The sequence below is a fragment of the Panthera onca genome, chromosome B2 (assembly GCF_046562875.1).
Source record: "Panthera onca isolate mPanOnc1 chromosome B2, mPanOnc1 haplotype 2, whole genome shotgun sequence".
NCBI classification, from domain to species: Eukaryota; Metazoa; Chordata; class Mammalia; order Carnivora; family Felidae; genus Panthera; species Panthera onca.
The window spans coordinates 134495687-134513724 of NC_138343.1; the positions used below are offsets into that span (position 1 = coordinate 134495687).

Here is an 18038-nt window from a genome sequence, read left to right on the forward strand (position 1 = left end):
CGGAGGTGGAAGTCTGGAATTTGGAAGGATTTTTCTATGACTGTGCTGTCTAGCAATGGTAGAGCAGGGACTCAAACCCCAATCTTTTGACAACAATCTGGTTTTCATTCATTCCCCATTTGTGGATCATCTGGCATGTGTCTGGATCTGGGCCGGGCACCAGCCAAGGTCCCTGCCTGTAAGGAACTCACACTGGTTAGGGAAAGTCTTTCCTTTTTGCCATCCTGTCTGAGACAGCACCATTTTTTTTTTTCCTGGCCCTAATTAATGATTCATTCATATCCCAAGGCCCAAGGATGAATAGCTATATTCAGGTTTCCAATTTACGGTAATTTTCTTTGGAAACCAACCAGTTTTGGGTCTCTATTTCAATCTGCCCACACACTTCATAGTTAAACTGTCAAAAATGATGCGGAATGTGGAAATATTTTTTACAAGGTCCCAAGAGGGGCATTTCAGGAGTCTGTGACACTCTGACTCTCTTCAGTCTGAGAAACAAGGAGGGATATGTCCTAGAGTCAATGCACAGCCAACTGTTGTGGTTTTTTTGTTTTAAGTTTGTTTTGTTTTTCTTATAAGACCAAGCTGGGTTTATTGCTTACCCTGGAAAGGAGACAGCTGCTCCAACCAAGGCTTGCGTGCATCTCAGAGGGGTAAATGTAAAGTTAGGTTATTCACTGAGACTCTGAGGTCTAGTTTAATTCAAGTCTTTTATTTATTTATTTATTTTTATTTATTTATTTTTAACGTTTTGTTTATTTTTGAGACAGGGAGAGATAGAGCATGAACAGGGGAGGGTCAGAGAGAGGGAGACACAAAATCTGAAACAGGCTCCAGGCTCTGAGCTGTCAGCACAGAGCCCAATGCGGGGCTTGAACTCACGGACCGCGAGATCATGACCTGAGCCGAAGTCGGCCGCTTCACTGACTGAGCCACCCAGGCGCCCCAATTCAAGTCTTTTAATGTGGTTCTCGATTACAGTCATGGTATTGTTTTAAAACTTGACAATTAAGGAGAAGAAAAGGCTTAGAAAACTCTTTAAAGGTTTGGGACTATTGTCCAGGTTTTCCTCTGGTCACACTGTAACATAATTAGTCCCCCAAAAGTCCAGCCGTGGGCGTAAGGACTGAGACATCAGTGGCCTCTGTATGAGCATGCGTGGCCACTTTGATTTTTCTTAATCCATTGCTACTTTCCCAGTTCAGTCCAAGGACAAATCCTCTTTTTCTCTCTACCTCCCCCTCTCCCCACCCCCCAAAAAAGCTGGAACTTTCAGGGAGCATCATAGACATGACAAAATAATAATTGCAACAATTGTGACAATATAACAGCCCTTTGTTTTAGCCCTGACTAGTGCAGGCAACTGGGCTAAGTATTCCACACGGATTCCTCTTCTTCAAACCCCACGTCAATGCTGTCAGGTGGGTGCTGTTTTATTCTTACTTGTAAATCAGGATAATGAAACTTTCTGAGGTTGAATAACTGAGACAAGGGGTTGAGTGCTGGAGCCAGAATTCAAGACGAGACTATGTGAGCTTTTAACTTTTAGGCTACAGAAGCTGTCTCTCTTTTTAAAATTTATTGTTCCTACAGCTAATTGCTCTAAAGCAACGTCCAAAGGTTTGCTCCCAAGGGAGACGATGGGCTCGCTGGGTACAGAGCTCCTGTGTTCTTTCAGCCTGGTGGGAAGTTCAACGTGTAGCCCACGTTCGAGTGATTAGGTAGCCCCTCCCCTTCTCGGGATGGTCTCCCACTTTTGCACTGTTCTGCCTGATTCCCTGGAAGCCTTCCAGGTAAAAACGGCTTCCTCAGTAACTGCCAGCCCACCCACTGGCCCCTCTGCCACAGTGAATCCATGGCTGTGTGACCCGTGGTTTCTTAAAGGTGTTTCTGTTGGGATACTCCCAACAGCTTTGACGCATGTTATGACAAATTAGTGGTGAAGAAGACACTTCCTTGGGCTAGATGGAATGGATATTCAAATAAATAAGAGAAAACTGTCAACATAAATGGTGGTTGCTGAGAAGTGGGGAGACTTTGAACAACTGGTTCCTTTATTTCCCTGGCTTTGGACAGACATATCTAATTGTTCCAGAGAAATGAAATTCTACCAGTTTAAAAAGCTTCCTGGAGTAGAAGATCCCAGGAATCGCTTCCCTGTAGCCGGTGTGTATCAGCTGGGTGATTCTTTCTTTTTTTCTCTTCTTTTTTTAAAAATTTTTTAAAAGTTTATTTATTTATTTTAAGACAGAGCTTGTGCATGCGCACAAGTGGGAGAGGGATAGAGAGAAAGAGAGACAGAATCCTAAGTAGGCTCCAAACAATCAGCGTAGAGCCCGATGTGGGGTTCAAACTCATGAACCGTGAGATCATAACCTGAGCCAAGATCAAGAGTTGGATGCTTAACTGACTGGGCCACCCAGGCATCCCTGTAACAGCCGGGTGACTCTTTCTTTCTTTCTTTCTTTCTTTCTTTCTTTCTTTCTTTCTTTCTTTCTTCTTTCTTTCTTTTGTATAATTAACTGTCAAATTGGCTAACATGCAATGTATACAATGTCCTCTTAGTTTTGAGGGTAGATTCCTGTGATTCACCCAATGCTCATCCCAACAAATGCCCTCCTTAATGCCCATCACCCATTTTCTTTTCTCCCCTGCTCCCCCACCCCTAATCAACCCTCAGTTTCTTCTCTGTATTTAAGAGTCTCTTATGGTTTAAAAAAAGTATATAAGAGTCTGTATATAAGAGTCTCTTATAGTTTGCCTTTCTCTCTGTTGGAAAATATTTTTTCCCTTCCTTCCCCCATGGTCTTCTGTTAAGTCTCTCAAGTTCCACATATGAGTGAAAACCTGTGATATCTGTCTTTCTCTGACTGACTTATTTCACTTAGCATAATACCCTCCAGTTCCACCCACGTTTTTACAAATGGCAAGATTTCATTCTTTCTTATTACCAAGTAGTATTCCATTGTATATGTAAACCACATCTACTTTATCCATTCATCAGTTGATGGACATTTGGTCTCTTTCCATAATTTGGCTATTGTTGAAAGTGCTGCTATAAACATTGGGGTACATGTGCCCCTATGAATCAGCACTCCGGTATCCTTTGGGTAAATTCCTAGTTGTGCTATTGCTGGGTCGTAAGGTAGATCTATTTTTAATTTTTTGAGGAATCTCCACACTGTTTTCCGGAGTGGCTGCACCAGTTTGCATTCCCACCAACAGTGCAAGAGGGTTCCCATTTCTCCACATCCTCACCAGCATCTGTTGTTTCCTGAGTTATTAATTTTAGCCACTCTGACTGGTGTGAGGTGGTATCTCAGTGTGGTTTTGATTTGTATTTCCTTGATGATGAGTGACGTTGAGCATCTTTTCATGTATCTGTTGGCCATCTGGATGTCTTCTTTGGAAAAGTGTCTGTTCACGTCTTTTGCCCATTTCTTCACTGGATTATTTAGTTTTTTGGGTGTTGAGTTTGGTAAGTTCTTTATAGATTTTGGAGACTAACCCTTTATCCGACATGTCATTTGCAAATATCTTCTCCCATTCTGTCGGTTGCCTTTTAGTTTCATTGATTGTTTCCTTTGCAGTGCAGAAGCTTTTTATCTTGATGAGGTACTGGGTGATTATTTCTAATAACAAATTGAATCCCCCCATCTGAAAACCCTGAATTCATTAATAATGATTTTTCCTTAAGTAGAAATGGACAAAGGATTGCCCACTTGATAGAGGGGGTCACGGCTGTTCCACTTGATTGTCTCAGGAACAGGGGCTGTGATGGAAGAAAGGGCTCATGGAAGGGAATGGGGAGTGGGGAGCTCCAAGTGCAAGCTCAGAAGTGGAGGGCCATGTCCCAGAGATCAGGAACCATGGCCATAAGAACATCTGGAATCTCTATGTATGTTCTGTGTTTGCTTAGCTAGTGCTTCCTGGGCAACAACAACAAAAAACGATGAGGGGGAGGTGGTGTGGTGATAGTTGAATCTTAGGGAACTGGGGAGAGAACAGCCCTGAGGCCAGGTGAGAAGAGCAGCCTGACTCTATGTCACCTGAACTAACAAAAGATAACAGCACGGGGAGTAACATGGGGTCTCTGATATTCAATGGTGGGAAGACCAGATTAGAGTTGATGTGAATCCTACCATGGTCTTCAACATACTTGTAAACTCTTAGTGAAGTTCATGGCATCTTGACATACCCTGGTACAATCACATCTCCTTCCTGAATTGTGGCCCTTGCATTCCTCGTATTTTTATCCATTCTAGTCAAAGATTGCTATTTTATATGGAACTAAGGCAGGGAGAAAAGGAAACAGATTTCTTGGAACAGGTGGACTTTAAAGGTGAAGCTCTGAGAACAGAGGCTTCTTTAGTTTAGAAGGAAGGCAACCACAAATAAAGAAGCGAAACAAACAAAGAAAGGAAGAAACAGTAAAGAGAGAACACAGACACATCATTTCAGTGTCATGTGTCTTATCATATGCAATGACTTTACAGTCTCCCATTTATTCAGTATTTATTAAATACTCCTCCATGCCTAGGAACTAACTGCACTGTTTCCTCTGGATGAAGCATATAGGAATTAGACTCGGAGAAGCTGGGTCCAGTAGGGGAGTTAAATTACCTAACAGAGGCAGGTGGTGAGAAGTAGGAGACGGAGGTTCAGAGCCAGTGCCATGGGACTCAGAGAAGGGGATCCGTCTCAGCTGGGGCAGTATGGGGAAGGCTTGGGGAGAAGGAGGCCTGAGAACTAGGTCTTGAAGAATTGCAAGTGGGATTTGGCCACGTCAACCTGGTGGGACGTCTTCGGCGGGGAGAACATCAAGGACCAAGGCACAGAATGAGATAGCGCAGGGCTCAATAAGAGAAGAAAGCCTGGGCCAAAGGAGGCCTGATATGGACTGGGAGAAAGTCATTTGGAATGAAGTTCCAATCCAAGATCTGGAGGTTTTTGAATTCCATTTTGGTCAATGGGGAGACACTGGAAGCTTTCAGCTTGTCCGTAGATGGCTGGAAAAGTGGTGTGCAGGCTGTGGATAATGCTCTGGAGTTAGGGGGACTGCAGAAGTCTACCTTCCCCTGCTTACTGCGAATGATGATGTTATCAATGTAATTGATTGTAGGCTGCTTCAGGCTGCAGTGGCCACTGCTGAGAAAAGAACTCTGCATGAGAAAGAAGTTACAAAGGTCAGAGACATTGTGAGGCAACTCGGTATGATGCTGAATGATGGATTCTTCTGACCCCACCACCCAGTGGTGGTTTCCTCTGGACCCTGCTTCACTCTTAGTATTTGGAAGCCGAACAACCCTCTTTTTGTGAAGAGTTTACACGCTAAGCACGAGGGAATTGCCTGGTAGGGCAGAGACTTTAAACACACACAAATAGTCACTGTTCTTGCTATGGCAGCTTTGTCTCCCCAGTCACACCGACCTTTCACACTGGAATTCTGAAGAACTAGATGAAGTGATTCTGAGCAAATTTGTGGAAAAATATGACCCAGATGATCATGACCAAATCAATTGTGTTCCTAAGTGTCGGTTTTTTCCCCACAGGGTGAGCAATCTTATAGTACGATCAAGTGCTATCTGGAAGTTGAATATTAGTGTGCTTCAGTGCCATCATCCATAGTCATTCTGAGGGATGAGGGATAAATAACATGCATTTAAAACTGTGCTCAGTCAGACTGGGTCCCTGGTTGGTCACCAGCTGAGCTCCCACTTGGCAACCAGCTCCAACTCCTCATGTGGTAAGATAAGATGACTTTATCACTTTAAAAACACTTTTTTTTAAACGTTTATTTATTTTTGAGACAGAGAGAGACAGAGCATGAACGGGGGAGGGGCAGAGAGAGAGGGAGACACAGAATCGGAAGCAGGCTCCAGGCTCTGAGCCATCAGCCCAGAGCCTGACGCGGGGCTCGAACTCACGGACCGCGAGATCGTGACCTGAGCTGAAGTCGGACGCTCAACCGACTGAGCCACCCAGGCGCCCCTAAAAACACTTTTAAAAGTGTTGTTATGTTATCTAGAATTCCTCACAGAAATTTCCAGAAGTCTGGTGCAGAAGTCCAGCATCTATGCATCATAAGGAAAAGATACAGTTCATCATCTTTTAAGAACTCTCTAGCTATTTAGAACTGATCATTTATGAGCCCACCCCACATACGGGAGCCTCTCTCTTATTATCCCCTAATCTCATTTTCCTTTCATTTTCTGAAATTATCCTGTTTATTTGTTTGCCTCTTGATTATCTGTCCCTTCATGAGAATGTCAGCCTCCAGTGAGCAGAAACCTTGTCCACCTGGCTCACTGCTGCGTTCATGCCTGGGATAGTGGGGGACCTACAACTTACCTCCTTCTATTTCTTGGGTTAGGCTTTGTGCATGCCCCTCCTTGAGGTCTGACCTCCAGATATGAGCACTCTTTATCACCCCTCTTTTCCCTTCATCTTATGTTGAGCCTTACATAACATAAAAGGCGGAATGGGACCTGCTTAAATAGGTGGCTCCTTAAGGTTGTTAATAGATAAGACCACTTGCTGGCTCATTGACACCCTTTGACATTGGTTTATACTGTAGTTACATAGAAGTCTCAGTCTCTAAAGAAGGATTAATCAATGTATACTGAAAAATGTTTCATCTCGTTTTCTAAATTTATTATTCTTTGCAATGATGTTGGAATGGGAAGGCAGGTAGGCGATGATGCCGCTCTGTAGCCAAAGACCCCCAGGAACTCACCTGTGGTTGAACAGGTTGGGTTTGTTACTCATTGGTGGGGAGGACACATGCCATGGAAATCTTGAGGCATCTCAGTAAGAGAGCGTGAGAAAGGAAGGATAGCATTTGGTCTTGCATTCAGTGCTTTTTGGGAGGGTTTGATGAAGAGTAGCTTTGCTCTGCATTGGATGTTGTCACTAAATGGGGAAAATTCTGGTTTTTTTTTTTATTTAAGTTTTTAGTTTTGAGAGAGAGAGAGAGGGAGGGGCAGGGAGAGAGGGGGACAGAGTTTCTGAAGCAGGCTCTGTGCTGACAACAGCCCGATGTGGGGCTCAAACTCAAGGACCAGGAGATCATGACCTAAGCTGAAGTCAGATGCTCAACCGACTGGGCCATCCAGGTGCCCCTGTGGTTGGGTATCTTAGTAATTCTTATGGAGGAGGCAAAAAGAACAGAGGAGGCTGGAGCTGTGACTGGTAAGGAAGTGGCAGTCATTCATATTACCAGGGACAGGAAGATGGGGGTCATTTTTTTTTAAGCAACGTTCTTATTTTTGTCTGTGTTCAGATGACTATGAGGTGTTTTAGGTTTCGACTTGATCCATTTCGGTCGCACAATGGCTTTGTCTGGTATTGATGTTCTGTGGAATTGCTTATGTTCAACCGAAGAACATCGGGGTCTAGCTGTGCATGTCAGGCCAGCTCCTGAAGGTCAAGAGCTTCTCTGTTTCTCACCGACAAATCCCAGAGAGCTGAGGGGAGGCTTCTGCCATGATTTGGGTGAACTACAGGAGCCAGGTGAATGATATTTGAGCAGCACATGGAAAAGTCTCACCTCAAACCACCTAAAGTGTAGGCTCCATTTTTAACACATAAATAATCTTTTATGGAGGTGAAATTTGCATTTAACAATTTAGTTGCTACTACCTGTATGGGAACACGGAATAATTTTTCTCTAATTTTGTACAAATAAACAGGTTTACTTAAATGTTGACAAGAGCGTTGCTTTTTTTTTTTTTTTTTAATGTTAATTTATGTTTGAGAGAGAGAGAGAGAGAGAGCGAGCAAGCAGGGGAAGGGTAGAGAGAAAGGGAGAGAAAGAATCCCATGCACACTCTATGGTGTCAGTGCAGAGCCTGACACGGGGCTTGAGCCCATGAACTGTGAGATCATGACCTGAGCTGAAATCAAGAGTTGGATGCGTAACCGACTGAATCATCCAGGCGCCCCCAAGAGTGTCGCCTTCTTAAATTCTCTGTTCCTTCCAACCCTGTTGACATTTTCATGCTGCATCAAGAGGGATTTCTTTTCTTGGGATCCAAACACCAGAGATCTACTAGGTGATAGTTATATACACGGGCTGGAGAACTGGGGCTCCACAGGTTTGAGATGGGACACAGTTGCATGCCTTTAAGGAAAATTGCTTCCTGTTAAAACCTGGTAGAGGAAGCAGGAGTGTCCTAACAGAGGCAGGAGCATTGCTATTTAAACTCAGACTTTGAAGTCAGGCAGAGCTGGATTTGAATCATCCCAGGCCTCCCATTTACGTGCTGTGTGACCTTGGGCAGGTTACCCAGTCTCTGTCCATCTGTTACGTCCACTGTAAAGCAGTGATAAATATGCCCATAAGTTTGTTGAGAGGAGTAAACCAACAATGACAATGGAAACATGTTCCTTGCATGTAATAGATGTGTAATATGTGGTAGCTTTATGTACAGTGACAACCTTAAAAATAAAACAGCCAGTTCATTTGCCAGCAAAATGCATTTATTCAGGATTAACAGAGGAATTGCAAATCAGGACAAGCAAACTATGGTAACCCACAGGCAAGTCTGGAGAACAAAGGAGAGGGGGTTGCTTTTCTAGATAGTCGGGAGGGGCTGTTTGGAAGGAAAGTCCATTGGAGGAGAGCAGGAGCTTGGGGGTTGTGGCGACTTCTCATTGGCTGGGTTGTTGTTGGGTCAGGAGAAACTCTTCTTTCTTCCAGCTGGAAAATGTAAGGTAGGCTTCTTCTGCTGGGGTCCGGGCAAGTGGCAGTGCTGGAAAGTTCCGCCTTCAGGGCTTGCCCACTCCACTTAAAATGAGGTGGTTTTTGTTTTTTGTTTTTTTTTTTTTTATTCATATTCACCATAGCTACCAGATAATTGCTACCCACCAATCATTTGGATTCAGGTGACTAAGGACTAGTTCTGGCTGGTCATGAGTGAATTGTGCCATTTTGAATGAGTCTCTCCATCTTTGTAAGCCTTAATTTGTTTATAAAAGCAGAAGGATAATGCCCAACTCTTTGCACTGCCCAGAGTTTTGGTGAGGATGGGACAGGGCAATAAAAGCCCAAGCATATTTATGTGATGGCACTACAGGCAAGGCGTGGCACAAAGGCACGTGGCATCACGCAGTGTGAGACGCTGTTAATGAAACTTAGAAATTGATCATCTTCTCGCTCCTAAAAAGTTGCCTTTAAGGCGAATTTCCTTAGAGCATATTCTTTGTGTTTTTTAATTTGGGGGGCATTTAATATACAGAAGTACAACATTTTACACGTGTTTATCTCCATGTAGCCACTACCCAGGTTAGGATCGATGTGTCCAGCGCTTGGAAGGGTTCGTCATGCCCCTTCCAAGCCAACACCCCTTCCCTGCAGAGGTTGCCATTTCCGTCACCACTGATTTGTTTTTGCCTATATTGTAACTTCACATGAATAGAATTGTACACGGGGTTCTCATTTGTGTCTGGCTTAATTTGTTTTCATAATGATTATGAGAGTTATTCTGGCTGTGTGTGCCGGGAGTTTGTTCGTTTTTTGTTTTGTTTTGTTTTTAATGGAGTAAGGAGTATTCCTTTGTTTACCAGGATTCGGCAGCCTATAGTAGCCATTCTACTGGTGATGGACATTTGGGCTATTTCTGGTTTTCAGCTATTGTAAGTAAGTCTGCTATGAACCTTTTCATCTTTATATTTATTTATTTAAAGTTTATTACTGAGAACAAACTGAGGGTTGATGGGGGGTGGGAGGGAGGGGAGGGTGGGTGATGGGTATTGAGGAGGGCACCTTTTGGGATGAGCACTGGGTGTTGTATGGAAACCAATTTGACAATAAATTTCATATATTAAAAAAAAAGTTTATTTATTTTGAGAGAGAAAGAGAGTGCAAGCAGGGGAGGGGCAGAGAGAGAGGGGGAAGAGACAGAGAATCTTAAGCAGGCTCTGCGGTGTCAGCACAGAGGCTGATGTTGGGCTCGATCTCACAGACTGTGAGATTGTGACCTGAGCCAAAACCAAGAGTGGATGCTCAACCGACTGAGCCACCCAGGTGCTCCTCTTATCCTTTAATATTGGTTTCTATGATATAATTTCAGATGTTTCCCGAGAGGCATTTTGACCTTGACAAGTAATAAGAAACATAAAACATTCAAGTGAAGGCTTCCACAGGACGACAATTTCTTTTTTTTTTTTAATTTAAAAGAATTTTTAAAAATTAAAAAATTTTTTTATTTTTTAATTTACATCCAAGTTAGCATCCAAGCTAGTGCAATAATGATTTCAGGAGTAGATTCCAGTGATTCATCCCCTATGTATAACACCCAGTGCTCATCCCAACAAGTGTCTCCCTCAACGCCCCTTCCCCATTTAGCCCATCCCCCCCACCCACAACCCCTCCAGCAACCCTCAGTTTGTTCTTTAATTTTAAGAGTCTCTTCTGTTTTGTCCCCCTCCCTGTTTTTATATTTTTTTTTGCTTCCCTTCCCTTATGTTCATCTGTTTTGTATCTTAAATTCCACATATGAGTGAAGTCATATGATATTTGTCTTTCTCTGACTAATTTGGCTTAGCATAATACCCTCTAGTTTTATCCACGTTGTTGCAAATGGCAAGATTTCATTCTTTTTGATTGCCAAGAAATACTCTATTGTATATATATACACCATATGTTCTTTATCCATTCATCTGTCAATGGACATTTGGGCTCTTTCCATACTTTGGCTATTGTCGATACTGCTGCTATAAACATGGGGGTGCATGTGCCCCTTCGAAACAGCACACCTGTATCCCTTGGATAAATTCCTGGTAGTGCAATTGCTGGGTTGTAGGGTAGTTCTATTTTTAATTTTTTGAGGAACCTCCATACTCTTTTCCAGAGTGGCTGTACCAGTTTGCGTTCCCACCAGCAGTGCAAAAGAGATCCTCTTTCTCCACACCCTTGCCAACATCTGTTGTTGCCTGGATTATTAATTTTAGCCATTCTGACTGGTGTGAGATAGTATCTTGTGGTGGTTTTGATTTGTATTTCCCTGATGATGAGTGATGTTGAGCATCTTTTCATGTGTCTCTTAGCCATCTGGATGTCTTCTTTGGAAGTGTCTATTCATGTCTTTTGCCCATTTCTTCACTGGATTACTTGTTTTTTGGGTGTTGAGTTTGATAAGTTGTTTATAGATTTTGGATACTAACCCTTTATGTGATATGAGAACAACGACAGTTTCAAACGCTATCATTCTTGTAAGTAAATCACAACATCATAAAGCCAGCCTCTGGCATTTTTTTTTTTCCCTTTGGCACACAAGCAGAATAGTCCCCAGCAACATTTTTCATACTGCAGATTGGGAACCACCAGTGTGTTGTAAAGTAAGAAAAAATTTTTGTGAGGAAATAGAACCTAAGAGGAACACTCGAATTTTTTCAGCTCGGTAAGGGCAAGAATTGTTATCTGCAGACTTCTGTTCCAATGATACATGCCAAGTGTTTTCTGGGTTATAACTGTAAAGAGAAAATTGTCCCGGGCCCTGAGTGATGGAATCTTCTTTCTGGGAAGAAACTAACATTCCTGCTAAAGCATTGAAGATTTTCTGAAGTTAATGGGATTAAGTCTTGCTCAAGGAAATAGGTTACCTACTCACCCAACTGACTGTCAGTATCAGTTAAGAATCTAGTGACCTTTATCCAAATATAGTAAAACCCTGGACTGTGAGTAACTTGTTCTGCAAGTGTTCTGCTAGATTAACAAACATTTCTAATAAATTTTAACTTGATAAACGAGCCATGTCTTGCAATACAAGGAGTACATGATGTCAAATGTCACATGACAACAACTGAGCCAATGGTTCTTGAAATTCACTTTGATATACAAGTGCTTTGGATTACAAGCATGTTTCTGGAACAAATTATGCTTGCAAATCAAGGTTTTCCTGTCTTTCTTTCTTTCTTTCTTTCTTTCTTTCTTTCTTTCTTTTACTTGTTAGTCTAACAATAGCTACTTTGTTTTTCCATAAAACAGCTCCACCACAAATAAATCTTTGAATGGTTTACTACAGGCCTTTTGTTATTTGAACAGCAAGATTGTAAACATAACTCTGAGATGTGTTCATAATTAGGTCGATAAAAAGTTTCCTTAATTAACACTATGTAAAATATTTTTCTTTCTGTGGGTCAAGATAAGAAAAGTCTGAAAGTCACTGATTCCAGGAGACAGGACAGTGGCAGGCCGGTGGAAAAGAACACATGGAAATTGGTAGTTTCCCAGGGTGGGACCCTAGATCTCCGCAGTGGATTACAGAGGCTCTCATCCCCAGACAATACCTTCGAGACCAGGTGCGGGCTCACCAAGGGATCCCGGCAAACAGGATCTGCATCAGGACATCACTCTGGGCTGACTCCCGCCTCTGTGTGAGTGAGCTGAGTAGCCTCAGGCCAGGATGACTGATGTGGCCAACAGGTGGAGGGCGAGTCTGAAGGGCGGAGTGCAAGAAGCTGGAGTCTACAACAACCCTGGGAATAATCATCTTATGGGTCTTATATCTTCTTGGAATTCCTGGCCATGGAAAGCAACATCTTGTGGCCTCACAAGATGATAAAACCCACAAACACATGAGGTTGCCCGTCAACGATTGTTGCCCTTACCAAGCTGAAAGGACATGTCCTAGGACATAGTATGCGATAACATCTGTAGAATGAATGAATGTGAACTTTCTGTCACCAATGGGTCCTGATGTGCCTCCCTCTGCTCAGAAGTCTTTTTTCTACTTTCTTGGACAGGTCAGGGCCTAGCCCAGGGCTGGTTGATGATTGCTCCTCCTGGTTCCTGGGTTTCTAACTCATCTGTTTCTTTCCCAAAGGGCCAGGGGCTAGAGCTTGACTGGTGGGCTTCTGGCCAGGGCCCTCAAAGTAAACGATTACCTGGATCCTATTTCCAGGGACTTGGCACAAGCTGTTGGCTCTCAGTATGACCAGTCAGAGGAAAGAGGAAATTAACACAGAAAGAAAAATAGAGCATAGATAATTATTGTAAACATGACAGCAAGGGAAGGAAAAGGAGGGTATATTTACTGTATCATTGAACAGTGAATGGAATATTAGATGAGCAAATCCCTGAAAACGATGAAAGATATCTTAATATTTTATAAAGGGGGTCATTGGGCAATATGTACATTCTGAAATCACGAATTTTAGAACATGAAATAAATCATGTTTGCGTATCTCTGTTTGTTACTCTGCTGGAAATGATTTGATCTGCTTAGTATGAGTTAGTACTATGGATTCCAAAAAGTATGTTTTCTTCTTTCTTTTCCTCACATAGTTGAATATTTAAAAGCAGGTTGACGGTTTTATTTCTTTACTTGTTTGTTTCCATTGTGTCTTAGCCTGGGTTCTGCAGAAGACAGGCTTATTGAAGATTTTGCTGGGGAGTGTGAGCTCCAGGAAAGAAGGAATGTTGTGTAACTGAGTTGCCTGCAGCAATTATCTGCAATCACTGATTCCTGGTGGCAGGATCATGCCGGACCCCCTGAGGAGCCATATGCAATGAATCTGAAGACTGGTCATCGGGGGAAGAAAGTGGAAGGATTGCCTGCCAAGTTCTGTTCCCTGTAGGCCATAGGTTTGCCCGTAAGATGTTCACTCTCACATCTTCCAGGATGGAGATTTGTGGGTACCAAATGGGTTCCCGAGGCATCCCACACTGTGTCCACAGAGAGGCGCTGGTGCGGGCAGTGAAGAGCCTTGAGGTATAAGTGGGAATGACAGGAGCTGTTGGTGAGTGCCCAGTGAAAGCTGAAACAAAAGATAAGTGAAGTTGAGGGGGGCCAAAGTCGTAAATAAGAGATGTCCCATACAAATGGTGAAGGAGTAACACCACACAGGTTATTCCCTGGGACAGTGTTTTGGTCAGAAAGATGGAGAATGAAAATATTTAGACATTGACTTCAGCCTTGAATTTTGTTTCTTCTTAGTAGTAATCTTAGTACAGTAAAGTCTTCTTAATATATTTGCCCAGAGCTGAAAAAAAACAACACAAAGTTCCAGTTGAAGATCTATCAACACACCTCACTTCTGAACGCCATTGCATGGTGGTTCCTCGCACGGCACCTATTCTCTCTGAGATGCTATCCACAGCCTGGATGTCTGTATGATTCCCATCTCGAAATTACCATGTCAACTTCTCTTTTGAACCGAGGGTGCATTTTCTTTATTACCTTTAAGGATCTTCCCACAGGAACTTGCAATATAACCTGCCCGCGACGGAAATCAACACTGAAATCTTGCCCTCTTGCCTGGTTAGTCTATATGACTGGAATGCATAGGGCTAGGGCTGGGAGGGAGTCATCTCTGATGCTTTTCTTTCTTCTGTCCTTCACTCCCTTCCCACAATCAGTTGTGAAGTTCCAAGTCCACCCCTTCCTATCTGCAGCTCTGCCCTCTCTTTTCTCTTCCCTGGTCTGCCGTCTTTTTTCTCTTCTCTGAAGTGACTTCTTTTGTTCATCTCCTCTGGCCTGGGTTACAGCCACAAATGGCCTCCTGACTGTCTCTCTCCTTTCAGTCTCTTCTGCCAATCCTCTGGGGGAACATCACTGACTGCCCAGAGACCAAGGGGGACAGGAGAAGTCACATGGTCTGCTGATTCTCAACCAACAGAAAAGCAGGTGTCTAGGTGGGATCTGAGGGTTTATAACAATTACCAAAATTGGCTCTTGCTTGTTCTCCAAGTCTAGCAGCAGTTGTGATGTGATTCCCTCTCCTTTCTGCCATGACTTCTTCACCTGTAACCTTCTGGGAGGTGAGTTCTTGGACATTCAGTACTGCTCTTCGTCCCCCATAAGCAAGTGTTTACGACGTGCTACAGCGTGACTGTGTGTATTTAGTGGTGCCTGGAGATCTGGGGGTGATGTTGGACCTACAACACAGAACATTTCTCCACAAATACCACAGGAAGGCACACCCAAGGAGCCAGTGTCCAGCAGGACCTTCCTGGCTCTTAGCCCAGCTTTGATTTCCTGTCCCACTTGCTGGTTAGGGGAAAAAAAGATGATTTTGGTTAAACTTCTGGGGTCGGGGGTAATTTAACTGAGTGACTATTGGAAAGCACAGTATAACATGTAAACTATCGCCTAATGTTGCAGTAATACGGATTTCCTGTGGGCCAGCTATGTTCAGTCTTGAGTGGAGGCATTGAGAGACATAAAATGTGGAAGGTATATTCCCCTAAAATGCAGGGGGCAACCTATATACGTGGACCAAGTACAAGGTCAGAGAACGCAGGGCTGAGATGTAGGGGCAGAGATAGAGGCTGTTGGAGGAGATTTTGCGGCGTCTTTAAGAGCCAGTCATGGAACAACATCTGCAAAAGAACCACCTTGGCCTTAGACCGTGTTTTAGAATTGTAGCTCACAACATACCCAGTGCATTTGCCTGGTTTTCATAAAGTAGGATGGTGAGGGAGCATCTTACCTGCCTGGAGTGTCAACCGAAGGTTCACAAGGCACCTTTTCTGGTCATTCTAGTTACTGGCTATTTTTCTGTGATTCTGAAACACGGGAAGGAAGGGAGAGACATTCCCTCAGCTGTCTGTTTTTTTGCTTACTTTGCATGATTGAATTTTAAACTGTGCTTTCAAATGTTGGCAGCTTGTAGACTGAGACACTGCAAATCCCTGATAGAGATTCCAATCATGGGTTAATGAAAGCCATAAGGAAATAAGCATGGACGCGTTGCCTTCCATCAGTGTTTACTGTGTGACCTGGAGATTAATTTTCTTTTAATTAGAATCATCAGTGTGGCCTCAGGTTCTTTAATGAATGCCAGGTTAAATCCATTACTTATTTCCCAGATGTGAATGAGTTCCATTCTTTATTAACATTTGCATATTCCAGAGGTCAGATTTTTCTTTCTTTACCTAACAGGAATTTTCCCTTTTGTTTCATGGTTAGGGTACGTAACTTGTTGCCCCTGTCAAAAACTGAACAGAAGTAACATTTATGATCACTGCTCCTTGGGTTGAATGCACTCATTTGGCTTAGGGCAAAACTTCTCAACACCTGACAAAAATGTTTATTCTTAAAACAAACGTTAGATGATTGCTTCAGTTAGGTCAAACTCAGCGCCTGTGTTATGGGCTGAATTGTGCCTCCCACCCTGACCATTCATATATTGAAGCTCGAACACCCTATTCCTCAGACTATGACTGTGTTTGGAGATAGAGCCTTTAAAAAGCTGATTAGGTGAAAATGAAGCTGGTGGGTGAGTTTTAATCCAACCTGACTGGTGTTCTTGTAGGAAGAGAAAACTTGGACACACACAGAGACACCAGGGATGGGCACGGAGGAAAGACCAAGCGAGGACACGGAAAGAAGGAGGCCATTTGTAAGCTGAGGAGAGAGGTCTCAGGGGAAAACAGAGCTACCAGCACCTTGACCTTTGGCTTCGAGCCTCTACAACAGTGAGAAAATAAATTTCCATTGTTTAAACCATCCAGTCTTTGGCATTTTCTTACAACAGCCCTAGTGGACTAATAGAACATCCAAAATCAAGTTTATTATTTCCTTGTTCAAACCCATGTTCGTTTGCTCTGTGGCAAAGGCATTGACTGCTCACTGAATATCTATATAATTTCCCCTGAAAGCCCTGTGGACCCGTAGTTAGATGGTCTGTGGGTGACACCAATCTTATCCCCTGTCACAGTGACCAAGGAGGCTACTATTTCAGAGGCAGACCTCTAGGATGGTGGGGGTCCCATCAGGTCCCTGGAAGACTGATTGGAACAAAGCCTCCCATCAACCAGGGTAGGGGATGTCTCCCAGGTGAGAAAGAACTCATTACTGTATTAAGCCTAGGATTTGGAGGCTTTAATTTGTTTCTTCAGCTCAACTGTGTTTATCATGCATGACCGGTACAAGCTCCATCCTCTTAGTTCACCTGGGAATGTAAATTTAACCACGTACTTGGACTCCCCTCACTTCATAATTTCGCATCCGATAGATCATCAGTCTTTTCCATTCTACTGTTGCAACATTCCACAAATCTGTCCCTACTTTCCATTCACAGAGCTGCTGTCGTTCCCTGAACAAATGACAGTGAGGATGATGACCATTGTTCCAGGCTCTGCTGTAGGGCTTTACATATATGAAGTCACCGCACCTCATAACCTATGAGGTAGGTACTGTTATTATCCCCCTTTGCAGGTGAAGAGATTGAGGTACAGAGAGTTTAAGTAACTCGTTCAAGTTCACACAACTTGTAAGTGACAGAGCTGGGATTTGAAGATCGTCAATCTGGTTTCCATTGCTTTTGAATAAATGGCATTCATGGCATTAATGTCCCTTCAAGGTCTAATCCCAGTGTACCTGCTCACTCTCTTCTCCCGTCAAGGACAACCCCCTACCCTGACTACTTCCAACCTTTTACTCTAGTGACAAGCTAGATTGTTTCTCCAAACCAATCCTGCCTTTTCCAACCTCTGTTTCATTGTTCAGGCTCTTCCATCAGAATCACTCTATTTCCCATTCCCTCTCCCCCTTGGTCCTTCGTATCTACATCCCATGTGTCCTGCAATGTCCCACTCATTTGCTACCTCTTTTGGGAAGCCTTTCTTGGGTCATCTTCATTAAACACTCCCATAATTCCTTGCCTATACTTCCCTTTGGGCACTCATGTTTCACTTATTTGTGTGTGTGCGTATCTTCCTCCATGCAGTATAAACTCCCTGAGCACTGGGACCATGTTTTCTTTGTCTTTAGATCCCGTCTGTAGATAATGAGCACCAGTGCATTGCACAGAATTGTGGAGTTGTAGATGTGAGTTGTAACTAATTGAAAATTTCCTCGAATGCACTGCTACTTAACAGAATATAATAATGTTACCCCTTCTCACTTTGGCCACCATGGCTTAGAATTCCCAATCATACTGAGTGAAAGTGACTTTGTTAACATCAGAACATTTTTTTCTTCATTCCCCCATCTGCTTTCATTTCTCTGATTTGATGCTATCGCTTCTCCTTTGGTTTTTGGTTTGCTCCTTTGGTTTTCATATTACAGCTGAGTTTCAATAGATTTCAA

The 18038-nt window shown here is 43.2% G+C and overlaps 2 long non-coding RNA genes across 3 annotated transcripts in view; both read left to right on the forward strand.

Annotated features, from left to right (window-relative positions):
- The window catches only part of LOC145715509 (uncharacterized), a 464377-nt gene that overhangs the window by 218799 nt on the left and 227540 nt on the right, over nucleotides 1-18038 (forward strand). The gene's annotated exons all lie outside the window — the stretch shown is intronic.
- On the forward strand, nucleotides 1354-16426 carry LOC132667752 (uncharacterized). 2 transcript variants are annotated; one of them, XR_013555423.2, is made up of 5 exons: nucleotides 1354-1421; nucleotides 13353-13743; nucleotides 13985-14264; nucleotides 14695-14764; nucleotides 16261-16426. It is a non-coding gene; the product is annotated as an uncharacterized LOC132667752 (long non-coding RNA). The 2 variants fall into 2 exon arrangements; XR_009605341.3 differs by lacking the exon at nucleotides 1354-1421 and adding an exon at nucleotides 5556-5746.